At 36.9% G+C, this 20,480-nt stretch overlaps 1 pseudogene across 1 annotated transcript; it reads left to right on the top strand.

Moving 5' to 3' along the window:
* Positions 1 to 460: 460 nt before the first annotated feature.
* On the top strand, positions 461 to 19,520 carry LOC306887833 (centrosomal protein of 162 kDa-like; annotated as a pseudogene). Its single transcript has 19 exons — positions 461 to 520; positions 746 to 890; positions 4,112 to 4,486; positions 4,611 to 4,669; positions 4,763 to 4,833; positions 5,577 to 5,607; positions 5,695 to 5,820; positions 5,911 to 6,072; positions 7,104 to 7,245; positions 7,323 to 7,513; positions 9,341 to 9,478; positions 10,008 to 10,120; positions 10,236 to 10,341; positions 10,441 to 10,567; positions 10,665 to 10,933; positions 11,448 to 11,751; positions 12,642 to 13,183; positions 13,638 to 13,710; positions 19,299 to 19,520. The product of its transcript is annotated as a centrosomal protein of 162 kDa-like (transcript).
* The last annotated feature ends 960 nt before the right edge of the window (positions 19,521 to 20,480 follow it).

Here is a 20,480-nt window from a genome sequence, read left to right as displayed (position 1 = left end):
GTAATACGGGTCTTTCTCCAACATGGCAACCCAGACACACGGAACTGAACCGCTCAATCAAATCTTGGGAAGAAAGTGACCTAACCTGGCCAATAAACTGTCAGTAATCCCCCGGTTGTTGTAGCGGGAAACTTTACGATAAACGCTATCAATCCAAAAACAATGTGAACATTAAATTATTTACTGCATATTAATTTTCTAACTCGTGTATGGGTGAGTCTTTTGATTCCTGGTTTTCCATCATAGGTTGAACGTATCCACAACAAACAAGCTTTCACTTACTTCAATAACAGCCTGTTCTGTTTGTTTATAATACAGCGCGAGCAGACTTTGCTATAACTCTTTCTCGTGTGATTTAACTTTGTTTATTTGTTTGTATGCATTTATTCTTATAATAACGCTTGTATATTAAACGTAGCACAAATTCTAATATGTTTGTCTCGCAATGTTTCAGTGAATTATGGCTCATAGACTGACTAAAGAGGAGCTGGATCAGCAGTTTGAGCAGTTCTTGAAAGAGGTACAATCTTTTGTTAACTTGACAATTTTCTGTTTAAATAGTACTGGCATATGATATGTAAAACCTTTGGAAAGTTTCTTGTTATATGACACGTGTATTTCGTAAATTATTTTATAATTTTTCTATATGCAGTGTATTAATTGAAAGACAACATGCATTACATTATTGTTGAGCAGAGTATTCCAGGTAAATTTTATGCAGTTGTGTATTTCTGTTTTTGTCCAGTCTGTCTCTGATGACTCTGTTGATTTGGGCACCAGGAGCCCTAGTGTTCTTGACAGCTTGGGACAAGCACCTGTCAGGCCAGTGAAGACGGCTTCAGTGTCTGTGCCGTGGTGGCAGGATGATGATGACAGTGAAGAGGGACCAGGTGAGTCAAAAAGGAGCTTGGCTAAAATCTCCAGCCAAATCATTAGCATAATATTTGACCTGGGTTTGAAACCCAAAGGTTTACAGTTCAGACCTTGAGAGAGTTTCTGAGATCCACTGAGATATATCCTTTGAGCAAGACACTTCATCTCAAATTTCCAGGAACGCATGCTCTTCTTGTAATAAGTGTATTGTGTGTACATTTGAATAGGAAGGTGTATCTGTCTAATAATAATCTTGGGGGTTTAAGCAACAAATATCGTAGTTTAGACATTTGTCCACTTGAGGGCAGCAAGCACAAAGCAGTAGACAATATTAATAATGCAAAATCAACTGAAGATGCTGATGTGTCATCAGGGATCCCTAAAACGCAAACTATGAATTGCACTGCCTTTGTTTCTAAATGACTTGCATGTAGCTCGATGCATGTTGTTCAGCAAATTACTTTTCTGACTAGAATAAATTGAATAGAATAGCTGACTATTGTTGTTTTATGATGTAAATCAAAATTCAAAATTCTAGATATGAACTGATGCATGTGTTTTTTGATATGATTAGACCTGATTTAGTCTTCTGGGCAGCCTAATTACTTCTGCGATGGAAGAGGTATTTGGGTTTCCCAGTGCCTTTGCACTTGCTTGCATGTAAATTGACTTTGCAGTTAGTCATTTAGCAGATGCTTTTAACTAAATTGACTTACAAATGAGGAACATAAAGCAATTTGTCATAGGTGCTAAAATCAACACCTAACACAAAATATTGTGGGAAAGTTTATTGGGTGGCATATTACCTAAACTAATTGTGCATTGTTCTGCCATCAAGTCCCTTTGTGATTAGGGTGTTGTTTACTACATAAACATCTGTAATGTTTCTCAAAATCGTTCTGAGTCCTGAGATAAGACATCTTCATTTTCAGTCATTCTGAATTTATAATGTATGGGAATGATTCCTGATATTTTGATACTAGTGTGTAGTGTATTGCTATGCATTTTCTGTTGGAGGAATGTTTAAAGTTCTAAATATTGTCTGCGTGACTGTTTTGAAGTTTGGGGTCATTAAGTTTATTTCTTTGTTGAAAGAAATGGATATTTATATTAAGCAAGGATGCATTAAATTGATCAAAAAGACAGTAAAGACATTTATATTGTTAAATGCTGTTCTTTAGAATTTTTTATTCATTAGGAAATTCTGAAAAGTATCACAGTTTCCACAAAGATTTTATAAAGCACATATTTCTTTCAACATTATTATTATTAATAATAATAAGTAGAAATAATATTTGTTGAGCACCAAATCAGCATATTAGATTGATTTGAAGCATCATGTGATACTGGAGACAGGAGTAACGTCTGCTGAAAATTCAGCTTTGCCATCAAAGAAATAAACTACATTTTAAAATATATCAAAATATTAAGCATTTTTTTACATAATAATAATAATAATATTTCATTGTATTACTGTTTTTACTTTATTTTTGATTAAATAAATTCAGCTCTGCTGAGCATAAGTTTTTTTCATAGATTTAAAAACATGAAAAATATTACCAACCTTGAACTTTTGAACAGTAATGTATATCTGTGATATATTTGCTTCTTTAAAAGAAAAGAGCTTCATAGTGAGAATTAAGAGACATTTTTATTGTATAGGCCTATTAATAAAGTCTGCTTTTCTGTTCAACAAGTGTGTTGTAAACACAATGTTCTTTCTCAGCACTAAACAACAAGTTTTGTGTCTGATAAATAGCAATATTTCCAAGAATGAAGGTTTTATTCACTTTTCCTTGAACCTCTGAAGTGCTGTTCACAGAGATGTATCATTTGCTGCTATTACTGTTCAGCGTTTCAATAGATGAAAAACTCTGCCCCACAGGGACCACTTATTATGTAATTTGTCCAATTTCACATTTTATCCATCAAGCTATAGTAATTCTTTCTTTCTTTGTATTTGACCTAATCTTCTTGTCTGTGCAGTCTCTCTTTTTCATTCTGCTTTTCTCTTTTTTCCATCCCTTTTGCAGAAAAAGCCACTAAATGCCGTTTTACTAAAATTAAAAAGTCCCAAGCTGTGGACCCTCAGGTGGAATCCAGACACAGAGAAAGCCCCCCTCTGGGTACATCTTTTTCATTTGTCGATGATGAACCTTAAAGGTGAAGTGTGTAATTTTGTGCCATACAACATAATTGCAAAACATATTGTTTTCAAACAGGTTTCCTTAAAGTATTGTTACATTGAAAACTACACACTTCACCCTTTTAGCATAGTATTACTTGGATATTCCTTAGACCAGTAATGGATGTCAACGTGTGTCCTGTAATTTTTTTTTTTTTTTTTAGATTTCTAAAAAACTGATCATTGAATAATTTTATACCCTCATTTGGTGGCGTCTACCTGTTTTATGAACTTCTTTCGTGTTGTTTTTCTTCCTTTGTTCATTCCCCTTTTAAACCGTAGTCCCTATTAAACCCACCCCGAAACCTTGTAGCAAAGCACTTGATAGGGTGAGCCAGTTGTCCAATCAAAGGACATCCCACAACACAAGTCCTGAACATGATGCAGTAAATGAGAAGATTCTATCACCTGACCATAGTTACTCTTTAGAGGAGCAGAAGGTCTCAGAGGAAGACTCTCGCTGCGCACCAGCGCCTGATAACCCCTCCAGTATATCAGGACACAAGAGTCCCATTCACTCTGGTTCTGATGAGTTGTCTGTGGAAAGCAATGCTATTGATTCAGTCGAGAGAGAAGATGGTATCAGTAGATTGTTATTTTGATTTTTAATGTTTTGTGGGAGTTTACTTAACATTATTGGATTTATTGCTTCATAAGTTTACCTTAATCGCTAATTATATGCAGTAAACAAATCCTTGGAATAGTGCCTGTTTGAAGAGCATGTAGTGCCAGTTAGTAATTTCTCTAATGTCTAGTTAATTCAATATGTGCTGCTTTGAATAATAATGTATCACACAGAGGGCCAATATATCAAACAGTGGATGTAGTCATAATATTTTTTTTTTTAAAGAAGTCTGATAAACTATGTAGACAATCTTTTATATGTTGTATTTTTACATTCTCAGAAATGCAGAATGGCTTAAATTTATTCTAGTGAAATAAAAAGTCTATTCTGAATAGTTTTATTTATTTCAAGGGTAAAGAACAAGCAATACATTTTACAGTATGTTGTACTTTTGGCCTTAGTAATATTTTTGTTTTCTTGACTTGTAGGAATGAAAACTGAAATCTGAAAACTGAAATCTCTGAGGAAGACTCCGTCCATTAAGGAGGAGGATGAAGAACAGCCAAAGGAGCTATTCTTGGAAGATGAAGGGAATAGAGACCAGGTCATCTTGAGCCTGAAGGTCAGTCTCTTTAACTATTTCATAATATTTATCTTCACCCTCTTTGCTTGAACTGTAATTGCTTCCTTACAGATTCTGTGATGGTGTCTGGTATGGTATCAGGTGTTCTAGGGCTGGATACATTGGATGAGGATGAAAATACCAGGTTTTTATCCAACCTGAAGAAAGAGTCCTCTTCTTCCATTGACTATCTCAGACTGAATCAAGAACAGGAGCCATCCACCCCCACCAGCCCACAAAGGTGCACCAAGAAATGAAAAAAGCTTTATGTCACTCAAAGCATAATGAATTCCAAGGATGCTTTCTGTGAAGGAGTATTTGCATATGTCCCTTCTTTAAATTTAGTTTCACCATGTTCCTTTCAGAAGAGAAGAAACGGATTCAACAAATGAAGGAGCACAGAGAAATAATAAAGACTCTGCTGGTAAGAGCAAAGCGGAGAGAATTTGAAAGATATGTGTTTTGTTGTTATTGCTTTCTGAAGCAATAAAACACTTTTATATTGCTTCTTTGTCAGCATCGCCTGCATTTAGTGAAGATTTTGAGGAAGAGGCCAGTGAGAAAAGTGAGAAAGTGCCTCAAGAAAAGGTGAATATACATTTTTAAGCCAATGAAATGAGCCCTGCCTTAAAAACTGGTGAATTCAGTAGTGAGTTATCTAGAGATGCATGGACACAAATGCAGGTCCCTATCTGCATTTTGCAATATATGCTGGCTTAGAAATACTGAGTTAATATTAAACAATATTTTAAAGAGTGCTGGACAAATAATCAATCAAAGTAGAAACAAAATATTTTGCAAATATTTCACAAAAGTTTGGAATTGAATGGTGCACTTAGTATGTTTTTATTTTATTTATTTATAATTATTTAGTTTCATATAATTTTTTTTATTTATTAGTATTTTTATTTATGCATTTGTTCTTGCAACTAAAATAATTATGTAAAGTGTTTTTTTTAACACATTTACACTAAAATGCCAATAAATTCTATTCTAAGTTTTATTCTACATTAGGTCAGTCACCTTCTCATGGGGGGCTGCTAGGGGCTTTTATAGAATTATGGATGACATTTATTTATTTTTGTGTACAATGTTAGGGAGAAAACAAAAACAGTCTTAGCTGAAAAACCTAAAAAGGATTATAGCACATTCTAATTTGCATTTCATGTCCGTAGGTCTCAGTAATCAAAAATTCAAACTTGTTTGCTATTTTGATTAATTTTTTTTAATTATATTACATTTGCAATATGTGTCAGAATATATAATACATAAAATATAATGTAATATTACACCCCCTAATTTTAACCATTTCCTGCTATTCTTTTTTTCAGAAACCTGAAAGACAAGGGATGCTGGCCAAAGGTAAACGGCAATTTACAATTCACAGTGTGTAATGTTATGAATGGTCATATCAGGAGGTGAAAAGCTGTTACTGTTCTTATGACCCAGTGTCACTGTATGACTCTCTCAATTCCACGGACGGCGCATTGCCTCTTGCAGTTCCCAGTTTGGCTCCCGGGAAAGAAAAATGGCAAGACATCAAACAAACAGAGACACCAGCATTGGAACCTGCTGGTTTGAGAAGCTGTTTCTTTGCTTCAAGCTTGTATTGTTGAAGTAAACTTCCAAGAAGTGATTTAGCACATTCTCTCCTCCATATCTAAGTTCAATCGTATGGTCAGAGTGGAGGGAGTGAGATGGAGGCACTGCAGGAGGCGTACAGGCAGATCAGCAGCTCAGCAGGGGAGTGTGAGGACAAACGAGCCGAGGGCAGCAGGACTCCCCTCTCTCTCTCTACACTTCAGCCTGCCTCCACCATGGAGTCAGGTCAGACTCAGCTCCTAGCTAATTGTTGCCAGTCACCGAGTGCATGTCTTCGCTTTAAACCTTTTGATTTGCTGCTTTTCCACCGCAAATGCTTCCAGTTATGCTTGAAACCGAAGGACGTGAGGTTTTTACCAATGGCTTTGTTTGCGGCATGAGTCCCGCTAGCTGACTCTAAACGATTTTGTTGAGAATGTCACAATGACTAAATTTCCTAGAATCTCGAAGTCTTCTATTGGAGGTCTGTCACCCTGATCGAATATGAATGGATGGGGTGGGGGACTAAACTACTGTCTCTGGCATTTCTTTCTAATTTCTTCTCCGGTGTTTTTCAGTGCCTTGTTTTGGCAGCAAATCCATGTAAACCTTGTCAGAGCAAGAACAGACGTTTTGTTCTTTTTGTAAATATTTAGCACGAAAAGAGCAATAAATGATTGCATTATTAAGATCAGCCCCTTTAGAAACACTATTTCTTGAAGAAAATTTATAAATTTAAGAGCACATTATACTTTTATTCAGAAAGGGTGCATTTAAAGGGGTAGTTAATCCAAAAAGAAAATTCTGTCATTAATTACTCACACTCATGTCGTTCCAAACCTGTAAGACCTTCATTCATCTACGGAACATAGATTAAGATATTTTTGATGAATTCTGAGAGCTCTCAGAGCAAGGATCCTAACATGATCAAGGCTCAGAAACGTAGCAAGGACATCATTACAATTATTTACTAAGGCTGTCAGTCAGTTAGCAGTTTTAATTACATTAAATTTAGATGTATTAATCAATTCAATCATAGTAAATCACAAATATAGATGTTCACCAAAAGAAGGATAATTATTCAGTTATTTAGTAATTGTTACAGTAATGAGAATTTAGGGGGAACGTAATCTTAATTGTCACAATGGGGGAAAAAACAATGTAAAATATATTTAGTTTTTCTTATTTTTGGCGTAAAAGATGCCTGTTAAATTCACAGCCATATTTGCTTGCTTGCTAATAAATGGTCATCTTGAGTTTTTTTGCACCTCTTACAGGTTTAGACACAAGTTTAGGACTAAGCAGTGAACTGAGGAATGAACCTTTGCTACATTCCTACAGCATCAGGTTGAAGCCAGCAGTCTACAGGATAACATCCCTCCTCAAGCAGACAGGATCACAGCCGAAGCAGTGACAGGAGTGAGTTAACTGGGACCGATCAGAGCATTGGATCAAATCCCCAAGCTCATTAACTTCCTGTTCTGTTTGTCTGTCAGCACCAGGTGACGCAAGAGAAGATGGATGGTGGTTCGACCTTTCAGCAGGAGCGCTCATCATTGGAGCGCTTCCGTCTACAGCTCGCACAAAAAGAGAGAGAGAGCTCCATCTGAGGGAAGAACAATTACGGGAGCAGCACAAGCAAGAGCTTGCAGCCCTCAGACAGGAGAACTACTTGTTACAGAGCAAGGTGAGCTCCCATATAACTGTAAAACTTACATAATATATTCAGAAAATGTTTAAATATAAGAAACTTTTGTTCTTTGGGGCTCATCCTGCCATGACTCTACATTGCCGGTGGGTAATTTTGTGTGGTCAAATTTTGTACAAACCTCAGGGAGCTGTCTGCTTTACCACTTTATAATTGCTGCTGACAGAGGACTTAAAAACCACTCATCTATTTTCCTGGCCTATTTATCCAGCCTTAAAGCACATATGAGCTTGTATCTTGTTAAAATCAATAGAAAACCTTCAGCTGTCTGGTGAATGTGAATGTGGAGAAAATTGTATGTTATGCCACAATAAGCGTGTTTGGTAAAAAGGGCAGTCTATACTTGCAGGTGAATGCTTTTAAAGTAATCATAACGTCTATAGCAAACATACTGTGGCTACTCTGCCCATGGAGATTTTTACTTGTATGCTGTTTAATACTCTTAGTGATGATGAATTGTGCTTTTAGCATAAATGCATTAGGTAAGGTTTATTCTAGGCATTTGTTTGAATACCCTCAAAGACATATTAAACAGAAAAAACATTGTTTAATAAAAGCCATGCTGTGCTCAGTATTTTGTAGTGTTTTTTGTTGCACTAGCAAATAATGACCCTCAACAAAATTCAACCTTGGTTTCAATAGGAAATGAACATAAAACATGGGACATGGGGCATGCAGCATTTTATTTATCCTTCTGGTGAAGTATAAATAGTGATTATTGACAACAGATCTAAGGAATAATAATTCCCTTATAAAGAATAATAAGGGCACAATGGTGGTGATTCACAGCTCACTCCGTACTGAGCCACTAAACTACACCATTAGACATTTTAAAATTGTTAAATAACCACCTAATCATGATTATTTGTTTTAATCAGGCTTATTTAAGATAACAATAATCATAATTCACTTTTAATTTCCTGTTACTTGATTGTAATGTAAAATAATAGAACTTAAAGTAAGTCTACAAAGGCTATTTTTCCCACAAAGTTTGCATTGCTAGTGCATTGCTCTACGGTTTGAGATACAGAAATGCCCTTTCTGATGCAGTAGTGTTATGTGAATGCTCCATACTTTACAAATTGGCTGCCTTGAGAGGTTTTCTGAATATGTTCCGAGAGCACAACAATCTCTGTTCACTTTTACATTTACATAGTCCTAAATGTTCTAACCAGGTTACCAGCTACAAAGAAGGTGATTAAATTGTTTCCCCCAGATTTAGAATAAAGAGAATATGAATTTTTCCAAATTTCTTCCTTTGTGTGAAAAAAATAAAACCCTTTCATTTTTACTGACATGAGCAAAAAATACAGTTAAATCATTAATCACAATTATTTTCATGACAGTTACTGGCCATAGTGAAATCATTGTGATTAAACAGCCATTTTTACATGTAACTAATTTTGTTTAGTTTTTTCCAGTACAAAATGCAGTTGTTTTAATGATTCAAATGATTTGTCGTTGCTGTTTTGGAACCAGTTCATTTACATGCACCTGTTTAAGGGAAGCAGCTTAATGAACTGAACTTACCAAAGCTATTTAAGATTTACTGAGAGGAGGACAGCACATCTCTGCCCACTCTGTTGAAAGGCTTATTCAGCAATGTAGCAATGTCACAAAAAGAAAAGCATTAAATGGAAAAACCACAGTATTAAAAAAAAATCTATTTCCATGCTATTGAAAAATGTATTTAAGTTAGTAGCATCATTATTTTGTTACTGCACCTAAAAACTGTGCCAAATATCTGAGCAAACAATCCTCATTTATCCAAGTTAGGTTCTGAACTGTTAAATGCTAATTCCATAGCTACACCATGCCGAGGAGGCCAGTAATAAACGAAAGTGGAGTTTTGGTGAAGCTTCGGACACTGTGACTGAAGAGAAACTCAAGCTCATAGAGAAAGAGATAAAGGAACAGGAGACTCTGATTCAGGGTTACCATCAGGTAAGTCTCTCTCTCTCTCTCTCTCTCTCTCTCTCTCTCTCTCTCCCCGTCTCTGCTCATTTTCTGGCATATAGTAGAATGAGGCATGCTAAAACATTATTGTTATGACATGCATTCATTATATATAGGTGTCATTTTTTTATCCCTATCCCTAGATGTTTTCTTTTGGTGTGGTCTTACGAATGTCAGTGAATGATACAACACAAAACTCAGTAGTCTCTTATAGTTTAGATCATTTTACAGCATAATGAGGCATGTAATTAAACACAGTTCTTTTAAAATGACACTATTACCAGAATTTAGAATAACGATGATAATTACTTCTCACATTTTCTGTAATTACAGAAGAACTCGTGGCCTTTCCAGAAACCAATTCCAATTAATTTTTTTTTTTTTTTATCTGGAACTATATTCAGTGTAATACATGCACTGAATATATTTGCATTTTGGTCATTAGTATTCATATGCTACAAATAGGTTCAGAGCCAAACATGTCTGAAACTTCTTTCTGATGATTTTAACTATAAAGGAGAATGAGAAGCTTTATCTGCAAATGAAAGCTCTCCAAGCTCAAAGCAAACAAAACGAGGAGGCTTTGTTCATGGAGAACCAGAGACTTCTCACTGAGCTTGCCCTTACCAGGTCAGTGCTCTAAAAGTGTTGGTAGAGTGATCTAATACATATCATAGCGGGTTGTTACTGTTCATGCTGTTCTTTGCAGTAGCTCATATAAAAGTGATACATATTCATTCCCCAGGGACCGATTGAACATGAACAGCATTCAAAGAACTGTTGGAGGGAGACGCATTGCTGACCAAAGTTTCAACATTGCAGAGTTGACAAGTCAGGTACAAGCCGCACAGGTAATTGATCTGTAGTACGTTATGTCAACAACTCCTCCAAAACCTAGTAAGCTGCCTACCTAGCTGATCAGTTCCTAATACAAAAGTCTTTGCATGTAGAAAAAGGAGGAGCGACTACAAGATGAGATCCACAGGCTAAAACAGGAGAAACAATCCCTGCATGTAGACCTGGAGATGATGAGGAAAGAGCGGGACCTTGCCAGACTTCAGGCTGACTGTACATCAGGTAAGAGCTTCAGATGTGGAAGCGTTATGGCAGCAGTCTATTTTCAGCAATGTAATTGTCATTTTGATGGCAACAAGCATCTGGATGTATCTGGCTGGTGATAAAGGTTTCGAGCTAAAGATGCTGCAGGAAAAACATCGAGAGGAAGTCACAGAGCTGAAGAAGAGACTGCAGTGGTATGCCGAGAACCAGGAGCTACTAGATAAAGATGGGGGCCAGACTCCAAGCCGCCACCGCTGAGACTCAAAGGCTTACTGAGCAGGTGGAAAAACTAAAAATGGAGGTCAGCAAGAGGGCCAATGAGCAACAAAGAAAGGCAAAAGAGAGAGCGGGTGAAGCTAAAGAATCCAGGGCCTGGAACGACATGTCAGATACAGACTCTTCACATACTTTTGTTGTCTCATTCTGCAGGTACAGCTCATTCTGGGCTTGTTCTTCTTTGTGCTCTGTTTGCTGAGTAGTGGAATTATCCAACCGTGTCTGAGTAACAGACCATCTGTCTGGATAGTCAGTTTTCCAGGCACTTTCTGTTTACCACCTCCTCTGTTAAACTCCTTTCTTTGACTGATGTGCACCTGGATGACTAAATTAATAACTTTACATTTTAATTAGCTTTATGGTTAGTGTTCTCTCTCTATTGTCTTTAAGTTGTGTTGCTCATGTAGGTTTTGAGTCTGGCTTGCAACATTTCACAAACCCTTAAAATTTTCCTGTCACAGTCTGCTGTATTTATCCAATAATTAAATAATATTAAATAATAGTCATGAATGGATTTCTATTCCACTTCCTGAGTGCATGGCAATAATTAACATTAATTACATCAATAGAACTTCTTGCATTCTGTTCCATCTATCACTCATGTTTCCATTTCCTGTCTCAGCTCAAACAGATGGAAGAGCTCTTGAAACGCAGGCATCCAAACTCCCTGCCAGCCCTGATCTTGGCCGCTGCGTCTACCGGGACAGAAGATAATGGATTAGATGTTCATCCCCCAACTGCCCCTCATTCCTCCCAGACTGCAGCTCTGTTGGAGAGACGTGTCCATCGATTGGAGGCGGAGCTAGAGGGCTGCAATGAAGCAGCCAAACGCAGTTTCAGAACAATGGGAACAACAGTATCACAAATTACTCATTTCAGATTTAGTTCATAAGGAATTTAAATTAAAACCACTGAACGTTCAATCCGTACAATCTATAAAATCAAAACAAGTTTGAACTATTGTAAGTTGGTGACTGAACTCACTGACTGAAGTAACGTGTTTTCGTTCTTAATAAGTAATGGAGAAAGCAACTCAGACTACTTATCTTTTTTCCAAGCATGTTATTTACCAGAGCTCACAGCTGAATCAATCTATTTCTAGAAAAAAATGTTTGCCAAGGAAATTAGGTTTCTATTTAAAGTCCTTTGCGCAGGGCTTTGAGTGTGCTGTCAGAATGGCATCATTTCTCTCATTTCTAAACCCTGCTGTGGCCCACATGACTTAAATGTTAGAAATAGGAACTGCTATGAGAATGCTATGTAAGGCTTGGTGATAAACTGAATAAATATTATATATTTGCTGTTAAGAAAACTGACATTATGAAATATTATAACAGTTAAATAGACTATTTTCTATTTTAATATTTCAGTATGTAATTTGTTCCTTTCATGCCAAAGCTGAGTTTTCAGCAAGCATTACTCCAGTCTTCAGTGTTACGCGATCCTTCAGCAATCATTTTAAAATGCTATTTTTTATGGAAACTGTGTTTTAATGATAGTAATGTTTAATGATTCTTTGATGAATGCAAAGTTCAAAAGAACAGCATTCATTTGGAATAGAAGTCTTTAGTATGCATTTTGAATGGTAGTTTTAAAATAAAAGAATATTGTAAATAATATGGTTATTTTAATGCACATTTTATTAGTCCTTAAAGACTGTAGAGTCAGTAAGTTTGGTTAATTATCATGAGTCAGTTCAAACTGTCCATTTTAGTGAATTGTTACTTTTGAGCAGTATGTTATTTTGGGCCAGCTCAATTAAATATGTCTGCATTTGATGTGTTCTTCTCTCCATCTTCAGCTGCTGTATGAACAGCAGATCTGGAGCAGCGTTTGGTTGAGAAGAACCAGAACAATCAGGTCATCTCATCAGAATTGTCTGAGTCACAAACCCAGGGGTTGAAAGCAGAGCTGGAGGAAGTGAACAAGGCCTATCAGAAGCAAGAGAGTTCCCTAAAGGCGGAGGTGGCCTCTCTGCAACAACAACTCCGCCAGGCCCAGTCTTTTGACACAAGCAGACAAGCCTGCCCACAGCCCCTCACGCCACCAGCTCCATGCGGAGGCGGCACAAGCAACCCGCATTGAGAGACTGACCCAAGAACTGAGCTCCAAGAGCTGCACCATTCAAGAGCTGAGCCGTACTGTAGAGCGCCTGCAGAGGGAGAGGAGAACCATGCTGTCAGGTCCTGGCTTCGATCGTGCTGCCAGTGAGCCCAAGCGACATTTGGGTGCAGCCAAAGAGCCCAAAAAACCTGCAGCTGAGACTTTCCCCCCTACCCAAGATGAGAAAGACTACCATCCCGGAGCGTTCTCAGGATCACACATCACAGAGGTGCAACTGGAGAATGATAGCTTGAGGTACAGTTTTGTAGTACAGTAATGAAAATCAGTCCATCATGCCAACATTTAATTCAGCATAAATATTCAGCACAACAAATGATGATTGATAAATGACTTCAGTGATTTATTTTTACAAATGTACATTAAAATAGAAATAAAATATATTTTTCTAGATACAGGCAGTTGGGGGCGAGTGGCTTAAATGTGCTTGATTGTCAAACTATTGTTGGATTGAAAATATAGAATGCTTCTAAAATTAAAAAAAATGTGTGTGTGTATATGTATTATAATAATATAAACAATATAATAAAATGTATTATATAATATACGAACTATGAAGAATTGGAATGCACTGTAGGATGTAAAGAATGTATATAATTTTCCATAACATTATTATACAGAATCAGTCATCTTTTAATCTCAATTAATGACACGCATTAAATACATTTATAATAATTTCTCTTTTTTTCAGGAATCAGGAGCATAATGCTGAGCAGCTTGCCTTGGTCAAGGCTGAGCATTATAAAGAGATTGAACGCCTCCTGGCTAGCCATGCCATGCTTGCCATGCAAAGTCGCTGAACTCACCAATCAAGTGACCACACAGGAGGTCGGTCACTCCAGCAGTTCTATTTATATGGCTATGTGCATTTATTTGGTGCTAAGTGTTGCCTTGGCCTGGTACTAGAAACATCAAGGTCATGGGTTTGTTTGCTAAGAAAAAATTATATAATTGTAAGTAGGGCTGTAGTAGGGCTGTAGTCCGGTCTCAGACTTTTTTCTGTCGTCTCGGACTTGTCTTGGACTTGTTGGTATTTGGACTCAGACTTGTCTCGAACTTGGTCATTGGACTCGCCAAATGTTGTAGTTGGTCTCGACCGAGTCCAGCTATATATGCTTTTTTTCTCTTTCAAAACAAAACCATTAATCTGGCTCGCTTTTTCGGAAAATGGGTAATGTAATTGGTTTAATTTACAATCCATCTAGAAAGGGCATTGCCATTGGTCGCCTGGTAAATGCACGGCTGCATCATATGCCTGGCTCCGAGTGTGTGCGCTGCGCAGAGGCATAATTCATTTTTATTTTGGCCACAGACACAATGTCGGCGAGTTGCATAATACAGTTTGGTTTTACAAAGTTCGCTGGAGTTTTCCCTCTCTTCCACCTGACTTTCCTTCCCTTTTATATAGCTTATAAATGCCCGTGCACATTTTACTTTCACTTTCAATAGCGCAATTGTCAATTGCTTATCTATAACTTACAACGACAAATTTTCAGCAATAAATATGGGACTTTTATTAACAAAACGAATACACCATATGCTATAAGCCTAATATAAAATAACAAACTTACAAATGTTTAAAAGTAAAACAAACAAACAACAAAAAATGCTGTGGAACCAAATGAATAAGAAACCAAACGAATAAGAGCAAAATGAATAAAGCCTGGAGAATCAAACACCTTGATGTAAAATAAAATAAATAAATTACACAAAATGTAAATAAAGTAAAAAATAAGCACTGGGGCTATGCCTGGGCGATTTTTCAGATTTTGTGGATTAATTTGATCGAATTTAATGTTTTGCCACAAATTTATTTTTTATAAATCGAGGAATCGCGATTTTGAGTAGAAATATTACCAAACGCTAGAATTAGACACTTTGACAATAACAGTAAAGAGAGAAGAACGATCCAACCGCATGTCAGCGCACATGATTAACCGATCTCTTGTGATGCTCTCTATGCCATTCACACAGAATGTGCTTTTGTGTTGACAAAGATGCGACGCGGACAGTGGAATAGGAAATAATGCAAGAAGATTGGAGTTAAACATCTTTTAATAACTAGAGCGCCGCGTTTTTAGAAAGCCGTATCATGCATGAGACACTGCAAGAGACGCGAGTGCATCAGTCAAACAAGAGCTTTTTACATAGAAAAAACAATGGAAAAGCAGCGTGATCAAATAAAAAACCCGTGAAGAACTACTACTGTATGTCTGATATTTCATGTTTGCATCAGGGTGACAGGCTGAAAACTACTGTTCATTGTTTTTACAGATCATTTATAGTTAATAATAGCACTCTAGGTGTTTTACCTTCAGTAATTTTGAATTTGAATTACTTGAGAATTTTTTAAGCATTTTTCTTGTATTATTTCTGAACATATAATATGCATAAGGAAAGTTTGTACAAGATGTAGTTATAGTTCATGCATCTTTTCTGCAAAGATATTTAGTGATTTGTTTAACATTTACATCATGATGACAACTTCATGTGTGTGGTGCACTTAGAATAGAATTGTCTTTAACTAGAGGTTTAATTAAAAAAAGTTGCTTGAATCATGTTGTAGTTATATTTTCAAATTGACTAGTTAAAATTGTACAAAATCGAGAATTAGTCAAATATTCTACAAAAATCTAATTTTTATTTTTTGCCATATCGTCCAGCCTAGAAACAAATAAAAAAAACCTTCCAATTTTTAATTTCTTTAATGGTTCAGTCTTTAATTGTCTGTTCTCTAACTGAACTAAATGATTTTTATTTCTACTATTAAAAATGGCCTCAGCTTAACACCTGTAATACTGTCTATATCCCCCTATCCCCGGGGGATATATATTGCACCTATATTATATGGCCTAAGGTAAACAGCAAACAAATGCATGCGTGGCCACGCACAGACACACAGAGCTGAAGGTGTTTATATGCTACACAGCCTTGCTTGGGAGGGTTACATTGTACTATGGTTTCTTTAGGACAGGGGTCTCAAAACTTGGTCCTGGAGGGCTGGTGTCCTGCAGAATTCAGCTCCAACCCTTCTCAAACACACCTGAAACAGCTAATCTAAGCATACTAGAAACCTTCAGGCAGGTGTTTTGAGGCAGGTTGGAGCTAAACTCTGCAGGACACCCTGCTTTAGAACAAGTAACAAGTTCAACAATGGGAACATGTTGATTTATTTTTTAGACTTATGTTGCTTGTTTTTTGTAATATTTTCCATTGGCAGCCCAGAATGTGATTGTTACACTATAATACAAATGCTGAAAATGTGAAGTTGCACTTCAGCTTATGTGACTTTAGTGAAATTGCTAAACCTAAAGTAAATAAAATAGCCTAATTTGATTCTACAGTGTTGCTGCATGCTTTTAGATCATTACAAATAATAATGCAAAATGATTATCTTAGAATAGAAGATATGCTGTCTCTCGTGTCACATAAATTATCAATAGTTAAGTATGTGGTTTTGAAGAAGATGCTTTTATTTTCTTTCTCTGTTTTGACTGTCTCATTTGGACTTGGACTTGACTTGGACTCGAACCTCTTGGACTTGACTTGGACTCGAACCTCTTTGGACTCGGTCTTGACTCGGACTCGATAGTCCTGGTCTTGGACTTGTCTTGGACTCGACAAAGGTGGACTTGACTACAGCCCTAATTGTAAGTCACTTTGGATAAAAGCATCATTCTTTAAATTCTGAATTTCTCTATGACCAAAGAAACCTGAAAAAAAGACAGTTTCCACAAAAATATTATAACTTTCAACATTGATAATAATAAGAAATGTTTCTTGAGCAGTTAATCATCATATTAGAATGATTTCTGAAGGGTCATGTGACACTGAAGACTGGAGTAATGATGCTGAAAATTCAGCTTTGCCATCGCAGCAATAAATTACATTTTAAAACATATTGAAATAATTCAAATTGTATATATATTTACGATATTACTGTACAAACCGAATTCCGGAAATGTTGGGATGTTTTTTTTTATAAAAAAAAAAAAGAAAACTAAAAGACTTTCAAATCACATAAGTCAATATTTTATTCACAATAGAACATAGAGAACATAACAAATGTTTAAATGGATAAATTTTATACTTTTATCCACTAAATAATCCACTCATTTCAAATTAGATGCCTGCTACAGGTCTCAAAAAAGTTGGCACGGGGGCAACAAAGAGCTGAAAAAGCAAGACATTTTTTTAAAGATTCAGCTGGGAGAACATCTAGCAACTAATTAAGTTAATTGACATCAGGGCCCATATTCCTAAAGATTCTAAGGCCCGGTTTCATAGACATGGCTTAGACTAAGCCAGGATTAGGCCATAGTTTAATTAGGACATTTAAGTCATTTTAATAAACGTGCCTTAGAATAAAGCATTACTGGTGTGCATCTTGAGACAAATCAAAGGCACTGATATATTTTAAGATCAGTCAGTGCAAGTTTATTTCATTTGAAACAGCTCAGACTTACATTTTAGTCTAGGACTAGGCTTAAGCCTGGTCTGTGAAACCGGGGGAATGAATCCTTTTAGAGAGCTCCTAATTTAGCTTAAAAATTTCTAACTAGGAGTCTTAGTTCGGTCACAAACATGATCCCTGCACAATCTTATGTGTAGCATCTTATTAACTCACTGTCATGCTTTGTGTGCAACACATTTCTTCTCCCTCTTCATGTTTCATCCATTTTTTTCCACTGCTAAAGAAACTCTTAAGCCCCTTAAAAGTCCTCGTCCATACTCCTAACAATTTTGGACCTTAAGACCTCTTTTAAGGGTTAAGATGCTTTCTGAATTACTTTTTTCTTTTCTTTAATCTTAAGAGGAAACACCCATATTTCTAAGAATTTTCTTAGAAATTTTTTACTAGGAGCAACTCTTAGCACTAAGATTTTTCATGAATACGGGCCCAGGTCTGTAACATGATTAGCTATAGAAGGGATGTAAAGATGGGAAGAGGCTCTACAATCTGTGAAAGAGTGCTTAAAAAGATTGTGGAATACTTTAAACACAACGTTCCTCAACGTCAAATTACAAAGGCTTTGCAAATCTCATCATCTACAGTGCATAACATCATCAAAAGATTCAGAGAAACTGGAGAAATCTCTGTGCGTAAGGGACAAGGCCGAAGACCTCTGTTGGATGCCCGTGGTCTTTGGGCCCTCAGATGACACTGCAGACCACTCATAGGCATGATTCTGTCATTGACATTACTAAATGGGCCCAGGAATACTTCCAGAAACCACTGTTGGTAAACACAGTCAGCCGTGCCATCTGCAGATGCCAACTAAAGCTCTATCATGCAAAAAGGAAGCCATATGTGAACATGGTCCAGAAGCGCTGTCGTGTCCTGTAGGCCAAGGCTCATATAAAATGGACTGTTTTGAAGTGTTCTGTGGTCAGACGAGTCCAAATTTGACATTCTTGTTGGAAATCACGGATGCCGTGTCCTCCGGGCTAAAGAGGATGGAGACCTTCCAGCGTGTTATCAGCATTCAGTTCAAAAGCCAGCATCTCTGATGGTACGGGGGTGCATAAGTGCATACAGTATGGACAGCTTGCATGTTTTGGAAGGCACTATGACTGCTGAAAGGTATATAAAGGTTTTAGAGCAACATATGCTCCCCTCTAGATGACGTGTATTTCAGCAGGACAGTGCAAAACCACATACTGCAGCTATTACAACAGCATGGCTTCATAGTAGAAGAGTCCGGGTGCTGAATTGGCCTGCCTGCAGTCCAGATCTTTCACCTATAGAGAACATTTGGTGCATCATTAAACAAAAAATACATCAAAGACGACAACAAAATCTTCAGCAGCTGGAAACATATATCAGGCAAAAATGGGACCAAATTCCATCACCAAAACTCCAGAAACTCATAACCTTGATGCCCAGACGTCTTCAATCTGTTTTGAAAAGAAGAGGTGATGCTACACCATGGTAAACATGCCCCCGACCCAACTATTTTCTGTAGCAGCCATCAAATTTGAAATGATCTAATTTTGTGCATAAAACTGTAAAAGTTATGTTTAAACATTTGTTATCCATGTTCTATTGTGATTGAAATGTTGGCTTTGAAAGTCTTAGTTTTCATTTTATTCAAATTTGAAAAAAACGTCCCATCATTTCCGGAATTCGGGTTTTTACTGTATTTTTGATCAAATAAATGCAATCTTGATGAGCATAAGTGATTTCTATGAAAACCATAAACAAGCCCTAAACACTCAACATGAGTGTACTAATATGTAATACAGAAAACAGTATTTAGTTGTTTTTAATTGATCTCAACAGCAGTCTGTTAATTGACAACCTTTGCACTATGATTGAGTGCACTGATGTCATGTGGTGTTGGGTTTCCAGGTGATTGCAGACACACGGCGGGTGGTGGAACAGGAGCAGCAGGGTGAGGTGGAGCGCTGGAAGAGACTCACTCAAGGCAGGGCTAAAGAGCAGGAGGTCTTCAGACTGGAGCTGGATTCCATACTGGACGTGCTTCAAGAACTCCAGAGACAGGGTGTAGTCATTCCCGTCCCCGAACACACCTCCACCACCACCCACACATACTTGCCCCTCCGATCCTGAGCTGTCTTTGAACACTCAGAACACTCAAATTTCTGTCTCTGGCTAGCAGAATTCCTGTGACAGAACTAATCATTGATTTAAATCTGTGGGAGTATTTATAATTATATATTGTAAAAACATTATTTAATTATTATCAAGGAACATGCAGGGTGTGTAACATCAAATACAAAAAATTTGTTGTTAGTAATTTGTAGCATAAATCCAAATGTTATTTTGTATTAAAGTGAATTATTATTTGCACAATTTGTCCTGTTTTGCTGCTCCGTTGTTTTTACAACATCCGCTTGAGCAGAATCCATAAAAGCTGAACAAACAGCAGTAAAATTGCTGTTGATTCACCACCCACATAAAAGTTATAAAAAATGCTGAACTCAAAAGCTCAACCTAAAAGTATGTTTGCACAACAAATACTGCAGACGTCATGATTTATTACTCGCCTTAGTGCTGGGCACAGAGGACATGGTCTGAATGCTAATAAACTACTAAAGAACATAAATTGCGTGAGTGGCTGGAGATGGAGCTGCAGTGTTGTGTGATGATTCATAAGAGCTGATCAGCATGCAGCACTGTTTATAAACACCAAGGGTCCTGACAAAATTTAATTTAATTGGGCACACAGTATACATTTGAGAAGAGGTTGTAGAGTATAAAGAATTTAAGTGGCAAATTTACCTGATAAAGGCCAAATTAATGCCTTTCAAAAATGAAATTTGCATAACCAGAAAAAAGAAACTTTATTAATGATTCAGAATAAATGCTGTACTGATAACCTACCAATCTCCAGCTAGTGTCACTTCTGATGTCTGTTCAAAGCTGAAGAACTTCTGAAGAAATAAGTGGTGCTTTCGCATCACCTGTCACCTAAGTGTTCTCAGTGGTTGACAGGATATTGCTAAGTGGTCACTAAGGATTTCTGAGTGGTTGCTGGGTGGCTACTTTTTAATCCAAGTTAAAAGACTT

Source organism: Barbus barbus, assembly GCF_936440315.1.
Source record: "Barbus barbus genome assembly, chromosome: 21".
NCBI lineage: Eukaryota > Metazoa > Chordata > Actinopteri > Cypriniformes > Cyprinidae > Barbus > Barbus barbus.
Note: the sequence above shows the minus strand (reverse complement) of the source record. Positions and strands in the feature narration are given on the sequence as shown.